Source organism: Mycteria americana, chromosome 3, assembly GCF_035582795.1.
Source record: "Mycteria americana isolate JAX WOST 10 ecotype Jacksonville Zoo and Gardens chromosome 3, USCA_MyAme_1.0, whole genome shotgun sequence".
Taxonomy (NCBI): Eukaryota; Metazoa; Chordata; class Aves; order Ciconiiformes; family Ciconiidae; genus Mycteria; species Mycteria americana.
The window spans coordinates 130826915-130852689 of record NC_134367.1 but is presented as its reverse complement, the minus strand read 5'-3'; the positions used below and the strand labels follow the sequence as shown (position 1 = coordinate 130852689).

Below are 25775 nucleotides of genomic sequence, written 5' to 3'. Positions count from 1 at the left end.
GCCTTTGGAAACAGACCAACAGTCAAGGATTCTTTGGATTTAAGGTCAGCCTTCGCCACTGGCTGCATTGCAGAAATCGTATCTGAACAGATTAGAATAAATGCAGATTTCAGCATTGTGGTGCCTGAGCCTGAATACTTGCCAGCCCTGTCCTTGATTTGACTTATGCTTAACTCTAGGCCAAGTCTGAATAGCACTTCTTCAAATCATGGCGGATCAATAAGGATCTTTAATGCATGAGCTGCCCTATTATGAAATATACAATACACATAACTGACAGTAGGAGACAGATGAATTCACAGAAGAAAGCTGAATTTCAACATACGATGCACTATTAATTTATGCAGTGCGTGCTTGTGTGCCTGGATCTTACAGATAGCTGGTAATATGGATATGCATATGTATTTCCCAGAATCAAGTACTAGTAAAATAAAAAAGGTAGATGGAAATTTGGTTATAGCTGGAGGTTATCTGAGACATCTGTGCCAGACATAAAGCCACAGTAGCTATATAAGGATGACCAGGTCCAAAAATTCACAAGTTGTTCTTCCAAAATATCTTTTCAGTTTGGAATGAACTAATTCCTTTCAATCAAAAGCTAGGGATACAAAACCACAGGAATCAAAACTAGAAAAACCAGTTGTCCTGGTTTTGGCACCACAACACCAGTTCAGATGAACTGTCCATCATGTTCCTAAAACATATACAGCTTCAAATGTAAAGTTTTAATTCTTGCTAAAATTAACACAGCTGATACTTGTCAACCTGGATTTATTTCAGACTCTGTTTTTACATCTACCTTTACATGAAAATAACATGCCTTTAGAACACTTTAAAATGCACAGCTGCTGAACCTGTTTAAGCGTGACTCAGAATGAAACATGAACTGCACAGTAGGAAAACACAGTCCTTGCACTGGGATTTTACAGTCTCAGATCTTGATTTTCCATTATTCACATAGCTCTCATTTGACTTCAAGACTGTGCTTAGGCAATGGCCAATATGCAAGTGACTGTATTAGGGCCTAAAAGAACACAAACCAGGATCAGGAACAGAGCAGGGTGCTGAACGCTGGGACAGTTTAGTTCACTTCCTCTACAATTTAAGTCCTTACGAATTGGAATTATATGCAAGGTGCACCATATCTCATGTAAAGAGAGGAGACAGGAGAGACGATGAAGCCCTTGACCACCCTTAGGTGCAGTTCTGAGAAAGAGGAACAGTGAGGAACAGTAACCAGCTGATACAAGGCTTCAGATGGCCTGGATGGGTGAAGACCTGGGGAAAAGTGAGCCAGTTGGGCTGTCTTTATTCTGAATGCTTGTTTTCATCTTAAAAAACACAAGCCCTAAGCAAAGGAAATAGGGCCTTGCACATTTTTCTCTGGAGGATCTGCTCACCACCTTGCAGAGTGCGTCAGACACACACAGTGACTAAAGGTCACCAAAGGTATGTCTTTAATTCCGTATTGTTTCTGTAGGTAAACTTCTCAACACCAAAAATTGTGAGATTTACTTATTTCAACTTTGCTTGGTTTTCCCTTTTTAAGTGAAGCTTACCCACATTTTGTAGATTATTAACAAACAAATTTTCAGGAATAAAATAAAAAAGGTCAGAAAGAAAACTAATGAATATTGCTGACAGGCATTTCAACCTGAAAGACCATTTACAGAGAAGTCTGTGAAAGAACAACATGGTTACATTTGCTCTTTGAATTAAGAGGCAGTGCTAAAGCCACATGCAAACATAACCAGATTTAAAACTGCATACCTAATTAAACTCCACAGATTAGATCAAAATAATTAAAAACATTTTTTTCTCATTCATCATTCTCAGGAATTTAGTTTAGTAGTACCAAAAGAGTTATCGCTATTTCGATGCAGTTTCAACATCTCTTTTAGAAGGAGAATAGATACAAGACATGATCCCCTTTTACTTCAGCATGCTTTTTTGCCTAGTTGCTGATGCTAGTGCAGCCCTTAAAAAATTAAAGACGTTCTACAAAAACTACTGGCCCCACCTAACATTTGTTATTCACAACCAATAAAGCTTTTCCTATAGCACACATAACATTTTTCCCTAGATTAAAGAGGGAAAACCAGCACTAGATAGATCCTTACTGAAGCCTGAGATACAACGTATAGAAACCAAAACAAGTTTTAAACGAGCCCAGCTTGTTTGACTGAGACCCGGAAGCTCTCCAGCTACAGCAGTTCTGAAAAGAGTCTGCCATGGGCTCATTTTCCCTATTTCTGGACAGTCTAGTTTAGGGTTAGGTTGTATACCTCTAATCTACACCGCAGTCTCCAGTGCAGACATGTCCTGAGGGGGAAAAATTGACTTCCTAAAGCCCATACATTCAGTCTACAGTCATCAGGACTATACCATCGGGATTACATCACCCCTTGATTTACTTTTCCTTTTTAAAAACAGTCTTTTCAGATGCTATAGCTCAAAAATAAAGCAAAAGAACAGCAACAGAAGTACACTGGTTTCTCTAGTTCAGGGACACTAACTGTGGTGAGACATCAACAGTTCTTATCAACAACTCTTATTTCTATATCCTTAAAAATAAAAAGAAATGTAGTTATTCTTTAAAAGCCCTTGTGGAGGAACTAATAATGAGTACTGGTGGATAATTTTTGTTACTAATAGATGCTTGAGGAGCTCCTAGACAGTAGCCAAGATGATCTATCTGCAAACAAGATGTCCTTTTGACTGAATGTCAGTCTGCAAGAAGAAACCAATTTCAACGCAAAGGCACAAAATGACAGTCATACTGATGCACTGAAAAGGAAGGGAGAAAAGAGAGTATTATCTCAGGTGCCTAAGAGCTTGCTATATGTGTGAGTTACCCAGTACTGCAAGAGGAAAACCTACTAACTCTAGTGCAGCATGACATATTTCCGGAAACCAAAAAATTTCCATGTACTCCAGTCCCCCATTTCCCTGGATAAGGAATAATTTATTATATATAATTCAGGAAAAAAAATATGAGGCACAGTCTTTCTATATTCATGACCAAAGTTTGTCTCACACAGGGTAAATGGAAATTCCCTAAACGGGCAAGATGAAAGATTTTCTATTTTGTCAAGAAGTCTGCCAACAGTGATGTCAAAGACAAAATATATACCGGACATCCAGATTGAAAAAAAAATCTCCTCATTCCTAGCCTAAGGAAAATACAGAATTAGAACTGAACTTCAGAAATTAAGCTTATAATGGGATTCACATAGACCTTCAAACAGCCCCTAGATGTGAGGAAAGTTAAGATCCAAATTAAGACTTCTTGTTTAGGTCCACCTCTATGCCTGAAGATATCTGCTATGCATATATATAGAATTATCCTATCCTGAAATGTGGTAGTTCAAAAAGAAGCATGAACATCTCCTAGGACCACACTCAAACCAAATGAGAGTGGGTCTTCTATTTTTGGGAAGGGAGTTCAACACCTGCCAACACCAATCTCACACACAGGTAGAACTGCAGCAGCAACTATTGAAACCATCACGCCTACGTTCCTTATATTCAACTTTTACATTAAAAACTACTAATAGTCAGTTATATTACCTGTGACTAAAAATAAGAGTAAGCCAAATAAGTAAAAAGCAGCAAAATGTCAAGCAAATTTCCATTTATAGGTAAACTCTTTTAGAAATTTCAGGTTATGAAATTTCCTGATTGTGTCCATGAATCACAGACACAATTTGTTTATGGCCATATTGTGAATTATGGAAAGACTGGAAGCGAAGAGCCCAGTATCTACCTATTTATTTTGAATGAACACAGTTTGCCAAAAGAAGAGGGTGCCTTTGTCAGTGTATGTACGATGTCAAGGACAGCAGTGTTCGGCACTTTAGCTAGGTTCTCTTATTCTATCACAAGAAAGATTAAGACATATTTCTATGGGATCAACACTGTCTCAGCCCTAGGGAAAGATTTATTCTTCCAGTTTCTTCTAAGATAGGTGCAATTATTGTTCTAATTTTACACAGGGGAGAATGGCAACAGAGACAAATCATGTCAGTTAATTAGCATCCACAGAAAACTTGACAGCTTAGTTCCAGGTTAAACTTTGTTCTCTAAGCAAATGTATTTATTCAGCATTTATCTCTGTCTTTATTCCAGGAGACATGAGCAGCTCAACAGGTATATTTGGAAATTGCTGCTTCTCTGCATTCGAGGCTTCAGCGACTGCAAACTGATGCACCCAACCGGGCAACGCAGAGCTACAGCAGTCAGAGGTTCTAAACTGTAAATATGGTTTAGACAAGGACATTTTCAGTCACAAGTAGTATCATCAAATCCACTGGGGCACAGCTTTTTACAGATAGTCCAAGCAACATTTATATCCACTGACTTCAGGGGGAGACACACTTAGCACCTCAGGGTGTCATGCCTGGAAACTAAGTTTCATTGTCTCTAGCAGCAAATCAAGATTGGTATTTACTGCAGAGAGCTATTACAAGGGTTGCATAATGTTAGCAGAGTGCTGTGAACATGAAATATGCCTCGTATTATTAAATATGTGACAGATGCTCCTGCAGAGAACTCATTAATTCTAATTTCTATTCCTGTTAGTCTAGAAACATTAGCATATAATTGTTAGTTTCTAAAATATTCTGGCAAACTTTTTTTAACTGAAAAACTGTGTCAGCATTTATTTTGGAATATCAGCTGAAGCCTGTTCTCTTGTATGCCCCTCAAGTAATGTGTTACAATAACCTCAATTACCTAACAGGAAATGTTAGAGCCTCAGCAAGAAGGCTTGCTGCAAGCCTTTAAGTAGGAGCTGTGAAATTTCTTCTCAGTAAACCTAGATGAGGAAGCCTTCAGTGCGAAGAGAAAATTCAGAATGGACTATTCTGAAAATGAAAACCCAAACCAATGCATGTGTGATACACAGACAGACTGTATGGCAATACTACGTGTATTTTGAGATTGTATTGCAGTGCCCATCATGGAGCAAAAGGCTGAGTGAAGAAGCAGTCAGCAGTAGCATGCTGTAAGTGCATTGTTAGCTGTAACTGCAGTCTGATATAAAGAAATCCGAAGGAATTTGCATATCTTCTTTCCTTAAAGAGTATGCTAGTTGAAGAAACACTGAATTTCTCTCTTCTGATGTTTTTTCCCCCCCCTGAAGTCTCAAGAGCAGTTCATTCTACACAAAATCAAAGCCTGGAAGTAATATCAGACTAACCGATAGCTGTGTACAAAAGCCCTGCAAAAATGAATACATCCATCTTAGTGACAGAAACAGCTCGCATTCACAAACACTGCTTCCCTGGTAAGAATGGCAGAAGACCACATGTTGTTCTGTACAATAGCATATGGGGACCAGGAATTTATTGTATGTTTCCCCAAACTACAGCTTTGGGGACAAAATCTTCTATCAGCTTAGACCTCTCAGCCTGCCTCTTTATCATCTGGTGACTTGAAAGCCTGACAAAGGAAAAATTCATTTAACCAGAAAGATATCAAAAGATGGATGTGCAAACAAAGCACAGCAGTATCCTTGCAAACACTGCATAAGAATACCAACTGTGTATGAGAAACTAGGCTATGAGAAAGAAACATAGTTTCAACTCTTTCATAATGCTTAAAACATGGAGATTTGCAGCAATTACAACCCCAGCCAATAGCAAAGTTGATAGTAAACATACTGGCCAATAGATCTTTGCAGGAAATAAGCTGTTCAATTCTGTAATTATTTTGGGAGGAAGCTAAAGAGAAGAGAAATGCTTGAAATAAATGTGTGGGAATGTAAACACTTGCATAGCATGGTATCACAAGTGTGGACAAGAGCACTGCAGAAATCACGATGTGGTTTTGCTGAGCTGTTTCCCACAGTATGCGATTACATGATTAAAGGCTATATAATAACCCATGTACACAGGGGGAATCAACTAAATTTACATAGGCAAATCGGGGCAAATTCCCCTCTCTGCTCACTCATGCATACCTCATTTCTGATTATTTATTTTTTATTTCATTGTTCTGTTCATCTAGAACACAGGTCTGTCTTACTGAAGCTGAGGGTTGTCTTTGTTTATGGAATAGTACGATAAAACACTATGCAGCAGAATAATTCCTACTAAATATTCCTACTAAATATTCGCAGACTACACATCTACCTCTGACTTCTTTTTGTTTGATTGGTTTTTTGAATCAGCACAGTGTGGCATCTTACCATGAATAAGAGTTCACTGCTTAAGCTTTTCAGGCAGATTCCTACAGTATCTTGCACTCTGCAATTTCACAGGAACTCAGAGTCCCAACTGAGTAAGATAAAAGTCTTTGAGATCTGTTTCTATGCAATACCGTAACTCTTAAGCCTCTAATAATATTTGTACTTTGAGAAACCAAACTAAATTTGATTTCTTGACTAGTATCTGTGGGGGAAAAGAAAAAAAAAAAGGGCATTTTCTGTGAAACAAATCATGGTGCGTAAGCAAATAGCATACTGCATTTCTGAACAACTGCTAAGTAAGGAAGCAAACCTTATGAAAGGATAACGTTTCATTGCATTAAAGTGTCGCACGGCTCAGAAAATGCTTTTGACAAGTATGCGTGATGAACTTGTGCTCAGTTTGGCACATTTTCTTTGTGCCATCCTGAACTATACTGAGAATTATAAGGAGCACTTTTAAAAGAGTACGCATGGAAGAAAAGAGACAAAGGGGCTAGTAAAGGGTCAATTAGTCAGACAGAAGCCATGGAATAAATGGAAGTTATATATGCCAATTTTATACTTTCAGTCCAACGTGGAACTTCAGTAGAACAGGGATACACAATTTACACTACATATTAAACATACATAGATAGTTAACACATTACATGCTACAATACATTGAGAACAACGTGTTTTAAGCAGCTTACTATGTACTATACAGGATTTTATCTGTAGGACTAATGAAGGGTATTCATGCTACTCTCTCACAGTAAAGCTATTAGTATAAATGGGACCAACTCCTAGTGTCACAGACAGCACAATGCTAAAAGGTTTAATAGGCTATTTGGCAGGAGACAGACAGAATAGATTCAGCTGCTAGAATTGTGACACTGACATTTTGCCCTTCGTTACCAGTGTTGTTATCTTTCCCCATAGAAAAATAAGTGTTGGATTGTGCAAGCTGTCAGTCTATCGGTTTCTAGTTAGGCTGCACTACAACAGCCCTACTGCACAAAGAGAAATTTATTTCCCAGGAATATTTGTCATCTGTTGCTAATAAAGGTTTAATCAACTAATTAACACATAATAATTACATGCTCTGACTATCCTCCATACCCATCATCTAGAAAATACACAAGAATAAATAAAAATGGGTGCACAAAGTATATACATGTCATGGCCTCACTTCCTTCCCGTTGAATTCAACAATAAAGTTCTGAAATAATCAGGCAGAGAACATTGCCCTTGAGAATAAATTGCCTAAAAGTAAAATTTTGTATCTTGACAAGTTGGAGTTACACAAGAGTTTTAGTATTAATTTATGGGTCACAGTTTTATTTCCAGTCCTGCTGACATTTTAAGGCACATGGGATACATCAGAGAAAGGACACCTGAATAGAATTGTGAAGACACATTGGATACCCTGAAACAGTTAAAAAGAAAGATGGGGGGGGGGGGGGGACGGGGAGACGGGGACAGGACACAGGCACATGACACACAAGAAGAAAGCTGTAAGTCAGATAAAAGCCAATATAAATACTGTGCTTTTCCAAACCAGAAAAGGGCCAGGCAGTTTTTTGCATCCTTCACAATTAATAGGGCAGAGCCTTGTTACCAGAGTTCCCTAGTCCCTCAAGAATGCTTATCTAATCCATTTTTAATCCCTCTGTGTGTTTCACCCGAGTGCTGAGAGCAAGAAGAAAGCTCCCACATCTAGGCATCCCATCTTATTCTCTCCAATATTTATGAGAGTAAAGAAATGCTTGAACATATGTTGCAAAGCATGACTAAGCAAAAAAAATCATTCCTGCCATACCATCACCATTACACCTACCCAAGCAATTATTTATTTGCAATTAACTGGCCTTTTGCAAGGCATTATAAGGGTTTTATTTACCATATGCATTTGTTTCAGACAAGTCACTACTTTTGAAGTGAAGCCACATATGGAACAAGGGATTTTTTTTCCTCCTGCCATGGGCATTACCCTCTGGAATCCCACAGTGCTTCTCTTCCTCTGTCACTAGCACTGCAAAGCCACTTCTTGCCGCAACCAATCTCCAGACAGTTTCAGCTCTTACACATAGCAATGGGTGGTTGTTGATTTGATGCATTACTCGTTGTCCTACGAATTAATTTAGGAGGACATACTATGCGGTGCTTCTTGAGACCGGCGTGTAAAAAAAATGTTCAGGCAATACACAAAAGAAAATGAAAGGGGGTTGGACTAGATGACCTTTAAAGGTCCCTTCCAACCCAAGCTATTCTAGGATTCTATACAGGTCCCAGTGACTCTGGTCTCAGCACTCGATATTCTTGGGCGCCATCTGCCGGCATTTTATTAATTATTGACACCTCTAATGACAAACGCCGAGGTCAAAGTTGAATGTTTACTTCCGAAAGGCGTTTTCTCTTCCAGAGGTGGAAGTATGTTCACCCACAACTTCCAGCAAAGGTCTGGAACACAGATCTTTCTAGTTTTCCTCCATGCCCACTCATGGCAGCTAAAGGTGGGCCAGGCAAGCCCACCCAGCACAGGACACAACTCCTCCCACAGGTGGAGAAACTCCAGGTAGCACCTTGGCCTTTCATTACAAGCCTGTGATCTGCAGCCAACCACCCTCTCTCTTACACTCTTGCCCTAGAGGACAAAATTCAGCAATGCCAATCTCCAAGCTCCGAAGTTTCCTACCACCAACAGCAAATCATCGCAGCAGCTGAATATGACTTTCTGTCCAAGCTACTAAAACCTACAATATATTCTATTTATAATCCTGTTGTTAACCCACTACATGTCTCACACATTTAGACAACAATTGATCCTAAGCCACAAAATGTTGGTCTTGACTATGAATATGACTCTAAGTCTGAGGTCATTCTGACCAGCAATGAAGACTGTGATTCACCTTCTTAAGAGCTAAAAGCGTGTATTGTGCCAAGATCTGGACTCAAACCCATGAATTCCCATTTCCCTACAACTCAGAAAGACATGGATGTAAGATTCCAGTTCATGCGTATTCCTAGACTAGACATATTCTCTCTCTGCAGACAACGGCACCACACGCTGTTCTCGAAAGAACAAACTGTTGTTTGTACAGGTCTCTGTCATTCAAAACCCAACAGAATAAATACCTCTAAGAGTCAGATATTCCCATTAGGCTCAAGAGAATTAGGCATTATTCACATGTGACGAACAGAATCTAAATTTACAAGGGTATGAATCAAGAAGGGAATTTCCAGAAGCATTTTAGAATGAAAAGACCATTTAGCTGTCCCTCTTCAAACAAAACTTATGCCACATGTAGGCTCTGGAATGAGGAAGAAATTCAGCTCTGAAGTTCTCTGCCAATGACACAAAACTCAATTTGGAAACATTAGCTAATGAAAAATACAAACAGGTTCCTACAACCACAGCTATGAAGACAAATTGAGTATACTCACTGAAGGGAAATTAGAAGTATTTTTAATAGCTGGGCTTAGCAGAAGCAAGTGTACAACTATTAAACCCTGTGGAAGAATGGTTAAGTGACAAAGGACACGACTTGATTGATGTGAGCAATCCAGCCTTTGATGGGGCTTGGGAGCCAGAGATCACGGTGAAATTCCCTTGAGAACAGCAGGAGTACTTGGTAAACAAGATAAGCAGACCAAGTCTGGGAAAATGCTGATAAACCCCCCTTGTGAACAGTGCGTGAATGCCAACTTTGTACCAATCATATAACTGTTTTAAGCGCATGGACAAGTATAGTTATCCAATGGAATAGTCGCTGTTAGCGCGTGCTTTGCTTAGCTTCTATATAAACCTGTCAAGTAATCTGAATAAAGGAGAACGACCATACTCACATTGAGGCTCATTGTTACTCCGGGTCCGTCTCCCACTCCGACATCTGGTAGCAGAGGATGGTTACTCGCCGATGAAATCTCCGTGACTGCGGTAAGCAGCTAGAGGAGGGGAGTGGGAAACCACTTCTGAGAGAAGCGCTGCTTGGGGCAGAAGCAGGGCAGACGCTGGTGTGAGGTCGCTCCTCACCTCTCAGGCGCAGCGATGGAAACAGAAGCTGCGGCCACGCCACTCGCTGGAATCCTCTCCAAGAGAGGGATAGAAGCACCAGTGAAACAATTAATTAGGTTGATTAAGTTGGGACAATGTTGGGGTCACTTTTCTGACACCGGCATGTTATTTTCCGTATCGGAATGGCGAGATTTTGGAGGAACAATGTGGCAGAAAACAATAGAGGGGGATGAAAAGGATGAAAAGGAAATAAAGGCGGTTCGTGGACTCTGGAATATTGTCTTGGAAACTTTGAAAGCGATGAAGGCGGAGAGGGAAGTAGCTTACGCTGCTGCCCAAATGTTAGGTCCGGGAGTGTCTAACGATAAGCCCGAAAACAAACCAGGACCTATTGCACGATTTTTTGGGCTGCCTGCCGTGAGAGGCGCGTCTGGAACTGTCTGTAAAAATGTTTCTGAACTGCGTGTTATGGCGGAATCAATGCAGACGCCAGAAAAGGCGGAAGTTCCAGTTACCAGAGCTAATGCAAACTGTGAAGCGAATGCGGAAGTAGCTCCGCCAAAGGCCCCTGGAGGGGCGGGAGCGACAGAACCTAATGACTTGGGCGGAGCAGCCTGCCGACTTCCCCCTACAGCTCCGCCCAGGGAGCCACCCTCCGCGCCTCCGTTGCCACCCTCAACCTCGTTCTATCCGCCTCTGCCTCCCTCTACGGAATCCTCTGGAACCACCACACCGCCTAGCGGGGAGGAGCTGCCACAATCCTCTGATGCCACTGCAAAAATGTTGCAAGCAGTTCTAAAACGTCTTGATGCTCTGGAATTACAAACAAAAAGGAAAGGAGAAGCTGTGCCTCCATGTTTAATGAACCCTCCAGCACTCCTTAGAACCACACGCTGGAGTGGTGTCATCAAAGATGCAATTCTAGAAGGACAGTGGAAGCCTGTGGGGGGGGCTGAAGGCCCTACGACACTAGCGTTTCCGGTTGTACAGGAAAACGGGCAAGGAAAGTGGGAACCGCATGATTGGAAAATATTACAACAAGCCCGAACCACCATCTCAACATATGGAGTAAAATCCCAGGCCACAAGACAAATTGTTAGTTGGATTTTTTCTGCTGACCTCATGTGCCCGTATGATTGTCAAAACCTGATGAGACTGTTACTTACCCCAACACAATATTTACTATGGATGTCATCCTGGCAACAGCGAGCCATTAATGCTGCAGCTCAAAGACAAAGAGACGGGGACCCACTTCGTGGAATCACTGCGGATATGCTCGTAGGGCAAGGACCATACAGCAACTATCAAGTGCAGATAACTTTTCCAGCGAATATGCTACAATTGTCTGCCCAGCTAGCACTTGAGGCATTCCTTAGCCTACCGGGATCCAGCGTCCCCTCTTTTAGTAATCTCCAACAAGGAGTAACCGAGAAATACAGTAATTTTGTAGATCGGCTCTGGGAAGCAATCATGAATCATCCTGATTTATCAGAAGACAACAGACAACAAATGTTCAAAATATTAGCTTTTGATAATGCTAATAAGACAACGAAACAAACGCTAGCTCGTTTGCCCAAAGGAGCTGGAGTAGAGGAAATGCTTCTACGAGTAGAAAGAGCCGAAACACAACGACAGGGAAATACCATTGCTGCCGCGGTCCAAGGAGCAGTTCGAGAAATAATGCAGCCACTAGCTGCAGTGGTGCAGAAAAAACAAGGCCCAGCTCCCAAAGGAAAACCTCGTCGACCACCAGGACAACCTTTTCGTGGCAGCTGCTTTCGCTGTGGGGAATCAGGCCACGTGAAAACGAATTGTCGTGCTGCAGTTTGGTGTGATCACTGCCAGAAAAACAATCATGCTACCAAGGCATGCTCGGGAAACTGGAAACCGAGCGCGGAGAGAGGTCGCGTGCAGACACAAATGAACCCCCAAAACGAGACACAGGTTTTCTACAACAGTGCCAACCAGCCACCCGAGGAAGCCTGGGAGTCGACGTGGAAACCACAGTAGATGTCACCCTTGTTGACTCTAATGTCCAAAAAGTTCCCAGCAATGTTATAGGACCTCTTGTCCATCAAGAAAGCAACGTTGGAGGATTGTTACTAGGCTGGTCCTCCGCCGGTATACAAGGTCTCATCGTGTTACCTGGAGTAATCGACGCAGATTACACGGGTCGTATTTATATCATGGTCTATACTGTTTGTCCACCAGTGTTTATCCCTAGAGGTAGTAAAATCGCACAAATAGTTGCTATTAGCAACCCATTAACCCATATGCCTCAATCAAATGTTCGCCGGGGCGATCACGGTTTCGGGTCCACTGGCCCGGCCGTTTGTTTTACAACTAAATTAAATCAGCGGCCAACAATGAAAATTACTATTACTCAACAGGGCACATTGCAACAAATTGATGCGATGTTAGATACTGGGGCAGATGTTACAATCATCAGCCGCAACATATGGCCTTCAAGTTGGCCAGTAGAACTACCAACATCAAGTATTGCAGGAGCTGGTGGACAATCAGTACCCTATATTAGCAAACAACCAATACATTTACAGTTTCCGGAGGGGCAGCATGCCACTCTTAAGGTGTATGTGTTGCCCTTGCCTGGGACGTTAGAAGCACTAATCGGGCGAGATGTGCTAAGTCAAATTGGAGCCATTCTGACAACAAAGCATTTTTAGTCATGGGCGCTGGGGAGCAGTCGCCCAACCCGCCACTTACATGGCTTACAAATGAGCCTGTGTGGGTTGACCAGTGGCCCATGACTGAGGAGCGGCTGCAAATTGCCAAACAATTGGTTGCTGAACAACTGGCAGCTGGACACATTAAACCTTCTGTTAGTCCCTGGAACACTCCCATTTTTGTAATCCCGAAGAAAAGTGGAAAATGGCGACTTTTGCATGACTTGCGTAAAGTCAATGACCAAATGCAATCTATGGGTGCGTTGCAGCTCGGAATGCCATCTCCCAGTATGTTACCATACGGATGGCACATTTTGATAGTCAACTTAAAAGACTGTTTTTTTACCATTCCACTGCACCCACAAGACACTCAACGTTTCGCTTTCTCTGTGACGACGGTAAACAAGGCCCCACCGGCAGAGCGATACGAATGGGTTGTTTTGCCACAAGGAATGAAAAATTCACCCACGTTGTGTCAATTGTATGTAGCATGGGCGCTACGACCACTTCGAGCCCAATGGTCAAATACGATAATTTACCATTATATGGACGATATTCTTTGCTGTCAAGAACAGCCATTCTCAGACGAGTCATTGCGCCAGCTCACCACCATCTTAGCGAAAAAGGGGCTTGTCATTGCACCAGAGAAGGTGCAGCGTACTGCCCCTTGGAAATATCTTGGGTGGTCTATTACAGACTCAAAAATCCGACCACAAAAAACAGAGCTTGTCACTCAACTACATACCTTACATGACATCCAAACCTTGCTTGGGGACATTCAATGGGTTCGCAATTGTGTTGGTATTTCTAATACTGACATTGCACCCCTGACTGCGTTATTGCGCGGGACAAATCCTGCGGACAAGGTGACATTGACAATGGAGCACCACACGGTGCTACAACAAATCATTCAAAAAATGCACACAGCTTGGTCATCGCGCCGCATCTTGCCACTGCCAATATCGTTAATTGTCTGTAATGGAAAAGACTCACCTTATGCAGTCATTTGTCAGTGGCAAAATAAGAAAGGGGAATTTACCTCACCCCTTCAATTAAATGCCACTGCCAAATGCAAAGGACAAGGAGATATGTTTAGTATTTTAGAATGGGTATTTTTAAGTGTACAACCAAAAACAAGTATTCAAACACGAACTGAAGCAGTAGGCGAATTAATACGGAAAGGACGGTCACGAGTCATAGAAATCAGTGGCCAGGAACCAGGGGACATTAGTATACCTGTTAGTGCCGTGGAGGTAGAGTGGTGGCTTCGTAACGCTGAGGCCATACAGAATGCCCTATTAGGCTATGATGGTAAAATACACTCTCAGCAGCCACAAGGGAAATTATGGCAGATGTTAGGACGGAATCAGTGGATACAGAGATCCAAAGTAAGCAACAACCCATTGCCAGGTGGTGTCACTGTATATACAGATGCAGGCAAGCGCCTGCGGCGTGCAGCCTGTGTCTGGAAGGAAGGCGACAATTGGAAGCAGTATATCATGGAGGGGCAGCCTCAAGATTCCCTCCAGACTTTGGAACTGACTGCAGTAGTTTGGGCTTTGACTAACTGGATAAATATTCCCTTAAATGTGGTAACTGATTCAATGTATGTGGCTGGAATAGTGCCACGTCTAGAAGATGCCCTATTACGGGAAACAACGAATCCTAGATTGGGGAGTTTGTTTATCAGACTGCGGTCTGTATTAGGTCAACGAACAGCAGCCTGCTGTATCATCCATATTCGTAGCCATCAATTGGACCTTGGTCTTGGTCAAGGTAACCAGCTGGCTGACAGTCTGGTTAGTCCAGTGTGCCATGCACCTCCTATGGACAAATTTCAACAAGCTAGACAAAGTCATGAAAATTTCCATCAAAATGCTAAAGGTCTAAAAAGACAATTTAATTTAACGGAAAATGAAGCAAGAGGTATAATCCAGGCCTGTCCAAAATGTGGAAATCACGGTCCAGGCATAGGGTCTGGAGTGAATCCAAAAGGATTAAAAGCGTTAGAATTATGGCAGATGGATGTCACACATGTTCCCGAATTTGGTCGATTGAAATATTTGCATGTCACCATAGACACCTTTTCAAAAATGATATGGGCAACTGCGTTGCCTGGAGAAAAGGCGCATCATGTATGTAAACATTTGCTTGCTTGTTTTGCGGTGCTAGGTGTGCCTGAGCGTATCAAAACAGATAATGGACCTGCTTATATTAGCCAAAAAGTTAGAGCATTTTTAGCAAAATGGGGAGTCAATCATGTTACAGGGATCCCACACTCGCCTACTGGTCAAGGACTAGTGGAGCGCACGCATCAAATTCTGAAGGACTATCTAAATAAGCAAAAGGATATAGAGGTAGATCCTCAACAGAGAGTGCATCGTGTACTGTTTACACTGAACTTTCTCTGTCTTATGGGAGATAGAGAAGAACCGCCGGTAGTAATCCATCATCAGCACCTTAAATTTAATGATACAAAGACGCTACCACAATTTAAAGTAAATTACAAGGATCCTGCCTCTGGAATGTGGCTAGGGCCAGTCCCAGTTATATTTAATGGTCGAGGATATATGTGTGTTTCCACAGATCGCGGTCCAGTGTGGGTGCCGAGCAGAAACGTGAAGCCTGTTCTAACCCCTCATGGCTCATCCGACGAGCAAGATGAACCTACTCCTGATCATCGGGATAGTACTCCCGGTGGTGATGAGTCTTCACAAAATTGAGCCCAGAGAAAATATGTAGGTTACCTGGGCGAACACAACAGGTCAACAAGCATTTTGCCTCTCACTTGCGTCTGCTACAGAGCCTTTCTGGACGTGTCTAATAGGGGTACCAGGCTTTAAGGCAAACAAATTTAGTAGTTTTGCTAAACAAAACTGTAGTCAAGCTACCAACGTTAGCGGCTGCAGTGCCACACTCATTAATAGTCTAAATGTTACATTGCCGTGGGACCCCCAAGAGTTAAGCTTGTTAGGATCAATGAGGATTGGCAATAAAACAAAAAATTGGACTCAAACTTGTTTTATATTTGGAGGACCCGCCTTTACTGGCACCAATTATTATAGAACATTTAACTGGATTGAGTGGACAAATGTCACGTCAAAAGAAAGGTGCTATAACGATTATTACGATCCCGCTGGTTATTGTGGGGACCAGGCGGCCCTAGGAGCCGAGACTAGGGGAGGGGTACCAATCTGGAACAATGGCACTCCAAAGGCCTTGCCTCCAGATGTATTTTTAATATGTGGTGATAGAGCGTGGCAAGGAGTTCCACAGAACATGTTTGGTGGGCCGTGCTATCTTGGAAAATTAACGTTATTAGCCCCAGATCAAAATTGGTGGAAAAATGTAACAAATAAAACAATAGAAATCAAACATCGAACAAAACGAGAAGTCACGGGTCTTTCCCCGGATTGTGATGATGAACTTACCCTCCTCAGTACCACTGAGAGAGTGTTCCTGTCCTTGCTCATACCTGGGGAGGCAGCAGGACGAGCCCTGAAACAGGTTGGGCAATTAGCCTGTTGGGCTGAAAAACAAGCAAATGTCACTACCCAGGTAATAGAAACGTTATTAGAGGATCAAAATAGCTTACGCCATGCAATTTTGCAAAATAGAGCAGCAATTGATTTTTTGTTATTAGCCCAAGGTCATGGTTGTGAGGATTTTGAAGGCATGTGTTGTATGAACCTGTCTGATCACAGTGAATCAATTCACAAACAACTACGATGGCTGAAAGAGCATGCCAACAAAATTTGACAAAATCAGGGTTTTTTTGATGAGTGGTTAACCAGTTTATTTGGGCCCTTACCATCATGGCTGAAGGGTTTGTTAGCTGCGGGATTACGACTTTTAATAATTTTAGTTATCATAGGTCTGTGTTTTTGTGTAGCATGTAGCTGTGTAAAAAAGGCTTTTAGAACCATGATAAATCATGCCTGGATCGCTCAAAAACAAGAAGGGGGAATTGTGGAAGAATGGTTAAGTGACAAAGGACACGACTTGATTGATGTGAGCAATCCAGCCTTTGATGGGGCTTGGGAGCCAGAGATCACGGTGAAATTCCCTTGAGAACAGCAGAAGGAGTACTTGGTAAACAAGATAAGCAGACCAAGTCTGGGAAAATGCTGATAAACCCCCCTTGTGAACAGTGCGTGAACGGCAACTTTGTACCAATCATATAACTGTTTTAAGCGCATGGACAAGTATAGTTATCCAATGGAATAGTCGCTGTTAGCGCGTGCTTTGCTTAGCTTCTATATAAACCTGTCAAGTAATCTGAATAAAGGAGAACGACCATACTCACATTGAGGCTCATCGTTACTCCGGGTCCGTCTCCCACTCCGACAAAACCCTGTCATACATTTTTTTGCCAAAGGATCAACCCTAAGAATAACTAAAACCACCACTGTAAGTATCTCAATGTAAAGAGGTTTTAGATATGTGCAGCTAATGAGGGATGTATAAATCCTTATGCATAAGAATATTTATGCCTGTACTTGGTGCTGAAGGCAAATTCTGAATATAACCTCCCTATTCAAATATTCCATGAGCAGCTGCCAGTTCCTGATTGCACTTCAAATCCCAGCCTGGAATACAACTGTTGGGATTCAAATTCGTGCAGCATTACTTGTCTGTGAGTCTAATTAAAGATACAGACCTGCTGCAAATGTAAGAAAAGCAATGCCAGTTCAGCTGCGCATGACACAGCACGCCGATTCTGCATCACTCATGTTCACACACAGAACATTTAGTAAATCACCAGTCACCTTTCTGGTCTTCTGTCCAATCCAGTTTCAAATATCCCAAAGGACAAAACTATAACCTCCCTTGAACAACACTTCCATAATATTCACACTGGTAAGAAATATCTCCTCATAATCAGAATAATTTAACTGTTTATTTTAAATAAAATAAACAGTAATAAAATTAACTGAATTTTCAGTTCATATCAACACTGATATGACTTTAAACAATTCCATTCATTCTTTGGGCTTCTATATCTCCTTCTACCGAAAAGCTCAGTGAAAAGGAAGTATACAAAAAATCCAACCAACCAACCAACCAAACAAAAAAGGACAGACTCCCCTACAGGAATTAAAAATGAAAGGCATAAAAGCTATACATCCATCAGCTGAAGGGCCACTGGATGACAGTCTTTCCTACCTGAAAAATAAAGATATGCCTGTCTTCTGACATTCCTTCAATCTTTTTTTATGAATTCACGGTTGCTTTCTTGAGCATTCCCCACTGTTTACCCAGAAACATCTGCATTATTTGTTTTTTCCAGCTCAAAGATTGCCTATGCTTCCTTAAATTTCTGTATCTTCTATCCTCTCCTAGGGCTCTCTCCTGTTTTGTTTTTCTCCCATCTGAAAGTTTGGAAACAATATTAAAACTTTCCTCTTATCTTTCCTCCTTCCTCACTTCCATATGGGTCTCCTCTTTCAGCTTTCCTTTCTGTGTTTTCCTTTCTGTGCAGCTTTTTCCTCGCTATATGCAATATACTCTCCCTCTCTGCTCTTCCTTTTCTTGAGCCATCCATTCTTTCACTGATGAAAAGGGTAACAAACCAAGAGCAACTATTTATGTACCTGGTGACATGAAACTTACATTTTTATGGAATAATATTGCACATTCATGGTACAAAGTTGCAGCTTTCCATCAAATGTGAGATCCTGGATGCTCTGCCGTAAGACATTAAACAACAACTAAGTCTCTTGGATTCCTAGCACAGAATCACCACCCCTTTCACCAGCTCTCATCTCCTGGTCCTTCCATAGCACTCATTACAGAATTCTTTACCTTCCAGGTGACTCTTAACTAACTTTTCTTCCCCTTCTGACACCTTTCCACTTATCTTACCACTTCCTTCCCTGATCTAATGAAATCTATTTATTCCTCTTATGGATTCTCTGTGTCTCATTCCAAAGTGTTCCCTCTACCGGGCCAGATACAAATTTAGCCAACTGTTCTTTCCAAGAGATGAACTTCAAATGAGAAGGCAAGCATAAAAACTTCAGTGAATATTTGTTCTGAAGCAGTGGCAAAACCACTTCCATCAGCATACTGCAGCCTTTGGGAGTGCTATACAGCCCAGCCCAAATAGCATTAGCAAGTCTGTTATCATTGTTCTGCTGCTGCCGTCTCTACCTGTTTTAATGGAAACATATACAGGAGGAGGTTATGATTTCTATTACCATGCTGCACAAGAGCCCCGATCATAAACAAGACTTCATTTGCAGGGTACTATATATAGAACAAAAGACAATCAGCGCTGCAAAGAATTTACTGTGTGAGAGACAACACATGTAAATTTTCTACAGGGGAAGCAATGAGATAATAATATTGGCCACCATGAGAAGTACTAATCATACAGTTGTGATCCAGATTTTTGTAGGCATCGCTGTAAGAATTCATATCAGGACTTTCCAAAAATGACTACGAAAACAAGCAGGTTGATCCAAACAACATCATTCATAGCAATTAAGAAAAATCCAGTTGTCGATAGAAACTTTGATGGCAATACAACTTTTAAAGAGTAAAATGCTTCTTTTTCATATGGAATGTGTCAGACATAACGTAAAGCTTTTTTCACAAAACAGATAACAGAGAACAGCAATAAAATGTATGTGAAGGAAAACATGAATCCTTCATAAGGTGTTATAAAAATAAACGTTAGTTCGGCCAATCAATATTAATTCATTGCAAATCAAAATTGCAAAGACAGAATGCAGTAAAGCATACCAGGTATTCATGTTCTGTTACTGATGAAATAAAAAGTAATAGCTATTAAAACAAACAATAATGAAGAGGTAATGTTTAGAACTAAGAAACACTTATTTTTCATCAGTGTTAAAGAAATTTCAGTAACAAGTCCTCACATTTAACAGCTTTGATAATGATATCAATACTGCAAATACATTTGTAGAAACACCGATGGAAAGTGTGTGGGGTTGGGGTTTTTTTAATACTTTCTCCGCTCCTAAAATAAGATGATCATAGACACCATCTTCCCCTACTTGGTAAGCCGGTTACCAAAAGCCTTCATATGGCAAGAGCCCTAAGATACATACCATGATCTCCTGAGAGCCAAGGGGAAAAGGTGCCCCGAGTGCTGACAATGGCTCCTAGAGGTCCTATCGCTCCCCTGAAGGATGCAAGTCTGTGCCAGAACAGCTTTGCTGTTGGCCCAACACAAACCTCAGCTTGCATTTGGCTAGATCAGATGCCTCATACCAAGTTTACCGGGTAAAGGCACCTAAATGACTCTTTAAGAATGCTGTTCTAGTGTACAGGAGGATATTAACACTATCCAACACCAGCCACCTCATTCAATCCGCTCACCTCTTTCAAAAGCAAAGAGAGGGAAAGAAGCTACTCCAAATGGGAAATTTAGAAAGAGGCTTAACTGAAGAGCTTTGAAGCAGCCTCCGGCACCCTCTCTCCATTGTCTATGCAACAACAAGGGCAAGTACCTTCTCTGAAACATGTACCAACATTCTCCCTCCTCTTTCCTCCGCCCTTTCTATAGCCCCTGGGAAATCTCTCTCCTCCCACTCCTTAAGTTTCTTTCTGTGCCTTTCTGCTGCTGAATGATCTTGTTGCCTGAGCAACTGCAGCTGAGGAGAGGAGCAGGGAGAGAGTTCTGGCCCAGTTGCGTGCTATCGGCAACAGCACTGCGTTCTGACCCCTCGATGCACGATAGTGATGGTAGCAGCCTCAGGAAATTATCAGTTCAGCTGAGTTAGGTGCATTGAGTTGGGTGTAACCTCCTTACTAGGTGCTGGGGATTTTGCAGCCACCTTATATTTTTGTTCAAGTATGAATAAAATAACCTAACACTCAAGACTGTCAAACAAGTAGTTGTTTATCTTATCCACACACCTAGATTATATTCACAAAGCAGCCACATTTGTTACACTTTAATTCTGGTCCTAATAGAACTCAGAAGTACAAATTAACTGGTAATTAATATCTAGAATCCAAATAATCCGCTCTAGAAATTTCAGATTATGATGATGTATCTCTCTCTCCCTTTGTTCTTTTCATTGTGTATTTTAGAATTCAGAAAAGTAACCAGAACAAAAGCATCTATCGATGACCTTTCCAAATCCACTTCAGTATTTGTACTTTGCTTTCTTTTCATCTTTTCTGTCTGTCTCTGGGTATTTGAACAATATCTGGTAAAATGAGAATGTAGTCTTGGTGCTATTGCTGTACAAGAAATAATAATCTCTGCAAGATATCCAGCAGAGGTTTCTTGTCTAATACTGTTTTATTGAAAAAATTCCTTTTATTTTAAAAAAAAAAAAAAGTGTTTGGCTTATAAGGTTTTGTGTTCCTCCAGTATATGAAACACTACGGGTTGCCTCCCCCCTCCCATGATGGTTTATGATCAAAACGATCGTAATTGACTACCTGCTGCTCTGCTGATTGCAGGAGGGAGGGCTGTGCAGTTTTTCCTGCATTTAAGCAAAGCATCACTTTGAACATAAAGCATGGAATCGTCTGCGTTGATACTTCTTAACAGATGTTAGGACCAGTCTTGTTGATAAAAACCCAAACCATCAGGGATTGCAGAGCTAAATGAGTGTAGCTACTATGGCATTTCACTCTCTTTTTAATTATTATTAAAATAATAATTATTTTTAATTATTTACTTCTGAAGTAGAAATGTAGTTACTTAGAGGTTCCGTTACATCAGGGGTTAATGGTGAGTTACTGGAAAATGATTTGACCTTTTGAATTTCATATCAATGTGAGCTTCATTCAAAATTAAATACTCCAGCTTATCAAATCTGCCTTCAGCAGCTGCATGCTTGCTAGTTCTGCCCCCTGCACTGTATTTATAGCACTTTTTTATTTAGTTTTTGGACTATGTTTATTTTTGTTGAGCATAAAATAGTGAACAACTGGAGTTTAAGCTTGACAGAATCCAACCACAAAAGCTCAGAAACTAATCCTTCATTTCTTGCTTTGTTACCTTCAGAGATAACCTACTTCCACTTTCAGCTATCCAGCAGAATAGTCAGAGTGAATATTGCGGGACCAAAACACAGTCTAGAATTTATGGTTTACTAAATTCAGGGAGAAGCCCTAATTAATGAAGTCTGGAGCGCTGTGACTAGATAGCAGATCCATCAATTCATTTGGAATGAAACTATCAGGATTTCTCAATGTATCTGGAAGTTTCAAAACCATCTGTCAAACCAATGTTAATACATCTAGGATATAAGTAATTGTGCTTGGGAGAGCTTAGATAATTGGTCAGGTTCATCCAGCACTGCCTCTTCAATAGCTCTTTTTGACTAATGGCTTCAGCAATGATGCAAATCAGGTGACTGTATATACAGCTTTCAAAAACGGAAGGGAGGCTCACAGAGTCATAAAATTTAGTGAAGGAAAAGGCCTAAAGCCAAACATCCTCAGTGTGAGTCATGGATTTCAGTGGGATTACAGAAGGATGGAAATAGAACACATTTACCGTATTAGGTCACCATGCTAATACCATTAATCTTCCACCAGTGACAGATTGCTCCCTACCATTCTGTGATTTAAAGAATGAGCATAATTGGCCCATGGGGATACAAGAAAGCTAGAAGGAAAAAAAAAAGTGATATAATGGGAAGAGCCTGAAGAAACAACATAAAACAGTATTTAGAAACGGAGTATCTTAATTTTCCCTAAAAGGTCCTAATGAGTATCACTGATGGACTTTTATTAATATAAACCCTTATCAATATCTTTATCATTTATGTTTACCAATACAAACTCCTTTATACTGATAATCCTCTACCTGTAATTTGCATTTGGTGAAAGCTGTATCACAAAATTTTATTTTGCTTTTGATAACTTCAGAAAACCTAACTCTCACATCACATAGGAGTTTTGTGATTAAAGCATGCAAAAAGCTACCTAAGTTATGGCCATCTCCTTCTCTCCATAAAACCTGCCGAAGTAACATAAAAAAACCAATCTCACAAAGACAAGAATGCAATAAAAATAGTCTTCTCATTTCTTTAAGCTCGAAGGAAATTTCTTAGCAGGGGGTGGAGCAAAACCGTCTTCTATGTGGTAAGGGCACTCACCTGGGAAGTGGATCTTGGATGGGCTTTGTACTTTTTCCAGTGAATAATGAATTAATTTAAAGACAGAAGAGGAATAATGAATTACTTTTAAGACCGAAGAATTACATGAAGCAGGAAGCACAGCTTATGAGTTCCTCTTTCAGGTAAGTGTCCTGGGCACTAGGCTACATAACTACCCTCATGTTGTTTCCTCTCATTCCAGTATCTTTAATCTCCCATTCAGCACCTATCTTGTACAAGCCTAATTTCTTCATTAAATCAAGGTATAAATCTGTGGCTGACCTTTGTGAAGTTTGCATTTGAAGGAGGTGAGTGCAGCACACCAGTCAAGTAGAGATAGGAATTACATCAGCTAGTCAGAGCTTGGCAATAATAAATTGCATAGGACCATCATGCTGTGTACCTGTAAATTTTTTTCATTCTTGAAGTATTTTTAAAACTCACAACCACTTTATTATATTTTGACTAGACTGTTTTATCCAAGTCAAAGCCTGTCAAGCACCAGGAAAACATTAAATTCTGAGTTTGATTAATAAATAAAAGAGAAATGTGAGTACTGCCAGTATCAAAAATGTTTCAGAATGTCTCTTACCAATAAGATGACAAGACAGCTCTCCTACTTCTCCGTCTGTGAAACTGGGTAATTCTTCTTCAAAATAATGTCTGAGACTGGGGACAAAGTTTTGTAAGGAATGGATTTTTAAACTTGCTTAGGCATTTACAGATGTCTCCAGCTTTCTCAAATTCCATCTCTTCTTTATATGTAACTTTGGGTGTTTGAATATTACTAAAATACTACTTGGGTTTTACAGACACTTTGGGTAAAAGTATGTTGTCACCTTGCTAAACAGAATTTTAAAGATAGTTTTTATTTTTTTCAAGATGAAGTGACTGAAAATTTTTGAGGTTTCCGAATCAAACACACAGGTCTAAATCACTGTAAATCCCAACAGATGATTAGCAACTGACTCTTGGATTGGGAGACACCAAATTCTTCTGAAGGAAAAGAAGGCATATAAGGCAACACCAGTATAGTCCTCCCCACTAACAGTTGCGTTTGCTGTAGAGAGCATACATTTGAGACTGCACTTGCATTGTTTTTCTTATGTAGCATGATTTCTAAAACTTCCAGAAAATGCTTAATACAAAACAGCTAGCAAGTAAATAGGCCAACTAAAGCAGCACGTACCTCAAGCCTGCTATTTGATCATGTATCCTTGCTAGAAATCACTGCTGCACAGTAAAAATGGCTATAAAGAAAAAGAATAAAACTTTGTGGTTTAGCCCATCACTGTCTTGTTCAATTTAACAAGCACTTTCATTTTTCAGCTGCTGCAAATATTAAACAAGAACCATGAAATCACTCTGGAGAGTATCACAGTTACATCTGCACTGCTTTTGTCATGCATGATGTCTGCTTTTGTGCAGTAAGAATGTCAGTGATCTTTTCATTGTTTTCATCCTTTTGGTCAAAATCCGATGTATGTTACACTGTAAATCCAGTTACAATATATACAGTGTATCTGAGGTCAAACACTTACCCCATCTTATCTTAGAATCTGTGTCACAACTAATCAGATAATGATCTGTTGTTACTCACTACATATATAAGAAATAGCACCATTAAAACTAATATACATCCACCAGCATAAAATGAAATGAGAACATTGAACCTGAAGTTTCAGTAGGTATAGCAATGTATAATAATAAATCAATTTTCATCTAGCATGGACTGTCTGTTTTTTCCATGAAGGTGTATTACTACTTCTGAGAGTCTAGAACTGCTTTCTTTTCCCAGCATACAAAATATATTTGGCCATTCTTTCCGAGCCCTTGCTTACGCCCAGTATTTAATTATACTTCAGGTTTGAACTTTACAATGCAAGTTGGTCACAAGTAAAATTCTAGAACTTCATAAGTAAATTAAATTATATAAGTGGGAAGAGAAATGGCTATTGACCTCTGCATTCATCACGTCTGACGATACCAGACTCTGGAAGAAGCTCTCCTATGGAATTCAACTGCTCTGCATTTCATAATCAAAAAGTGCAGAAGTCTGCGGTCACTCGGGTGGTGTCAAGCTGAGTTAAGGAAAAGATCAGGTGTCAGTAATGAATGCTTTAGTTCCGTTACAGAAATAACAGTCTGAACAGCTAAAACAATCTCAGTCTAGAAAATAAACATTTCATGCTCCCTGCATTTCTTATAAAACCAAGCAGTCTCCAAAGTATGCTAGCCTGTATTTGCAAACAGTGTGCAAGACTTTTTTTTTTTTTTCCAATCATAAGCACTTCCTCAGGGCACTATTCTCTAGATGTGCTATGATCAGAAGTGTCACCAGCGTTGAGTTTTTCACCTGACTGCTCTGGGAGTATCTGCATCAGCATATATATTCATAATGGCAGGATTACGTTCATTTCAATAATAGGAATAACAAAAAGCACTAAAAGGGAAAACTACATTCTTAATTTGTAGTTCACCCTCAGAAATTCTGGGAAAATGTACCTGAACATCAGTCAAAATTCAGCTGCAATGATATGTAAAGTAGACATCACTTAAGTCATTTATTCTTGAATATGTTCTTTAAACTGAGGCTTTAATAAATGTTTTAAATCTCTGTTCTCACAATCTTTTGACAGTAATCACCTCTTTCTCCCCCCTCTGCTGCAAATAGGATTATATCAACTGCCCTTTGACTTTTAAAAATGCTAGAAATTCCTTCTCAGCATAGAAGATGGAGTACAGAAAATGTTACCTCAGATTAAAAAAAAGTCACCTAGGAAAAGATGTGATCAGCTAAGACAACTACAAAAGCG

The 25775-nt window shown here is 40.5% G+C and overlaps 2 long non-coding RNA genes across 2 annotated transcripts in view; one reads left to right on the top strand and one right to left on the bottom strand.

Annotated features, from left to right (window-relative positions):
• The window catches only part of LOC142407852 (uncharacterized), a 39390-nt gene extending 14127 nt beyond the window's left edge, over window positions 1-25263 (bottom strand). The window contains exons 1-3 of the long non-coding RNA XR_012775079.1: window positions 24920-25263; window positions 24149-24209; window positions 23552-23628 (exon numbers count right to left, since the gene is read on the bottom strand). This is a non-coding gene — a long non-coding RNA (uncharacterized LOC142407852). The remainder of the gene's footprint in view (window positions 1-23551; window positions 23629-24148; window positions 24210-24919) is intronic.
• On the top strand, window positions 1039-24201 carry LOC142407853 (uncharacterized). The gene is made up of 3 exons (XR_012775080.1): window positions 1039-1449; window positions 23162-23267; window positions 23842-24201. It is a non-coding gene; the product is annotated as an uncharacterized LOC142407853 (long non-coding RNA).
• Window positions 25264-25775: the final 512 nt, after the last annotated feature.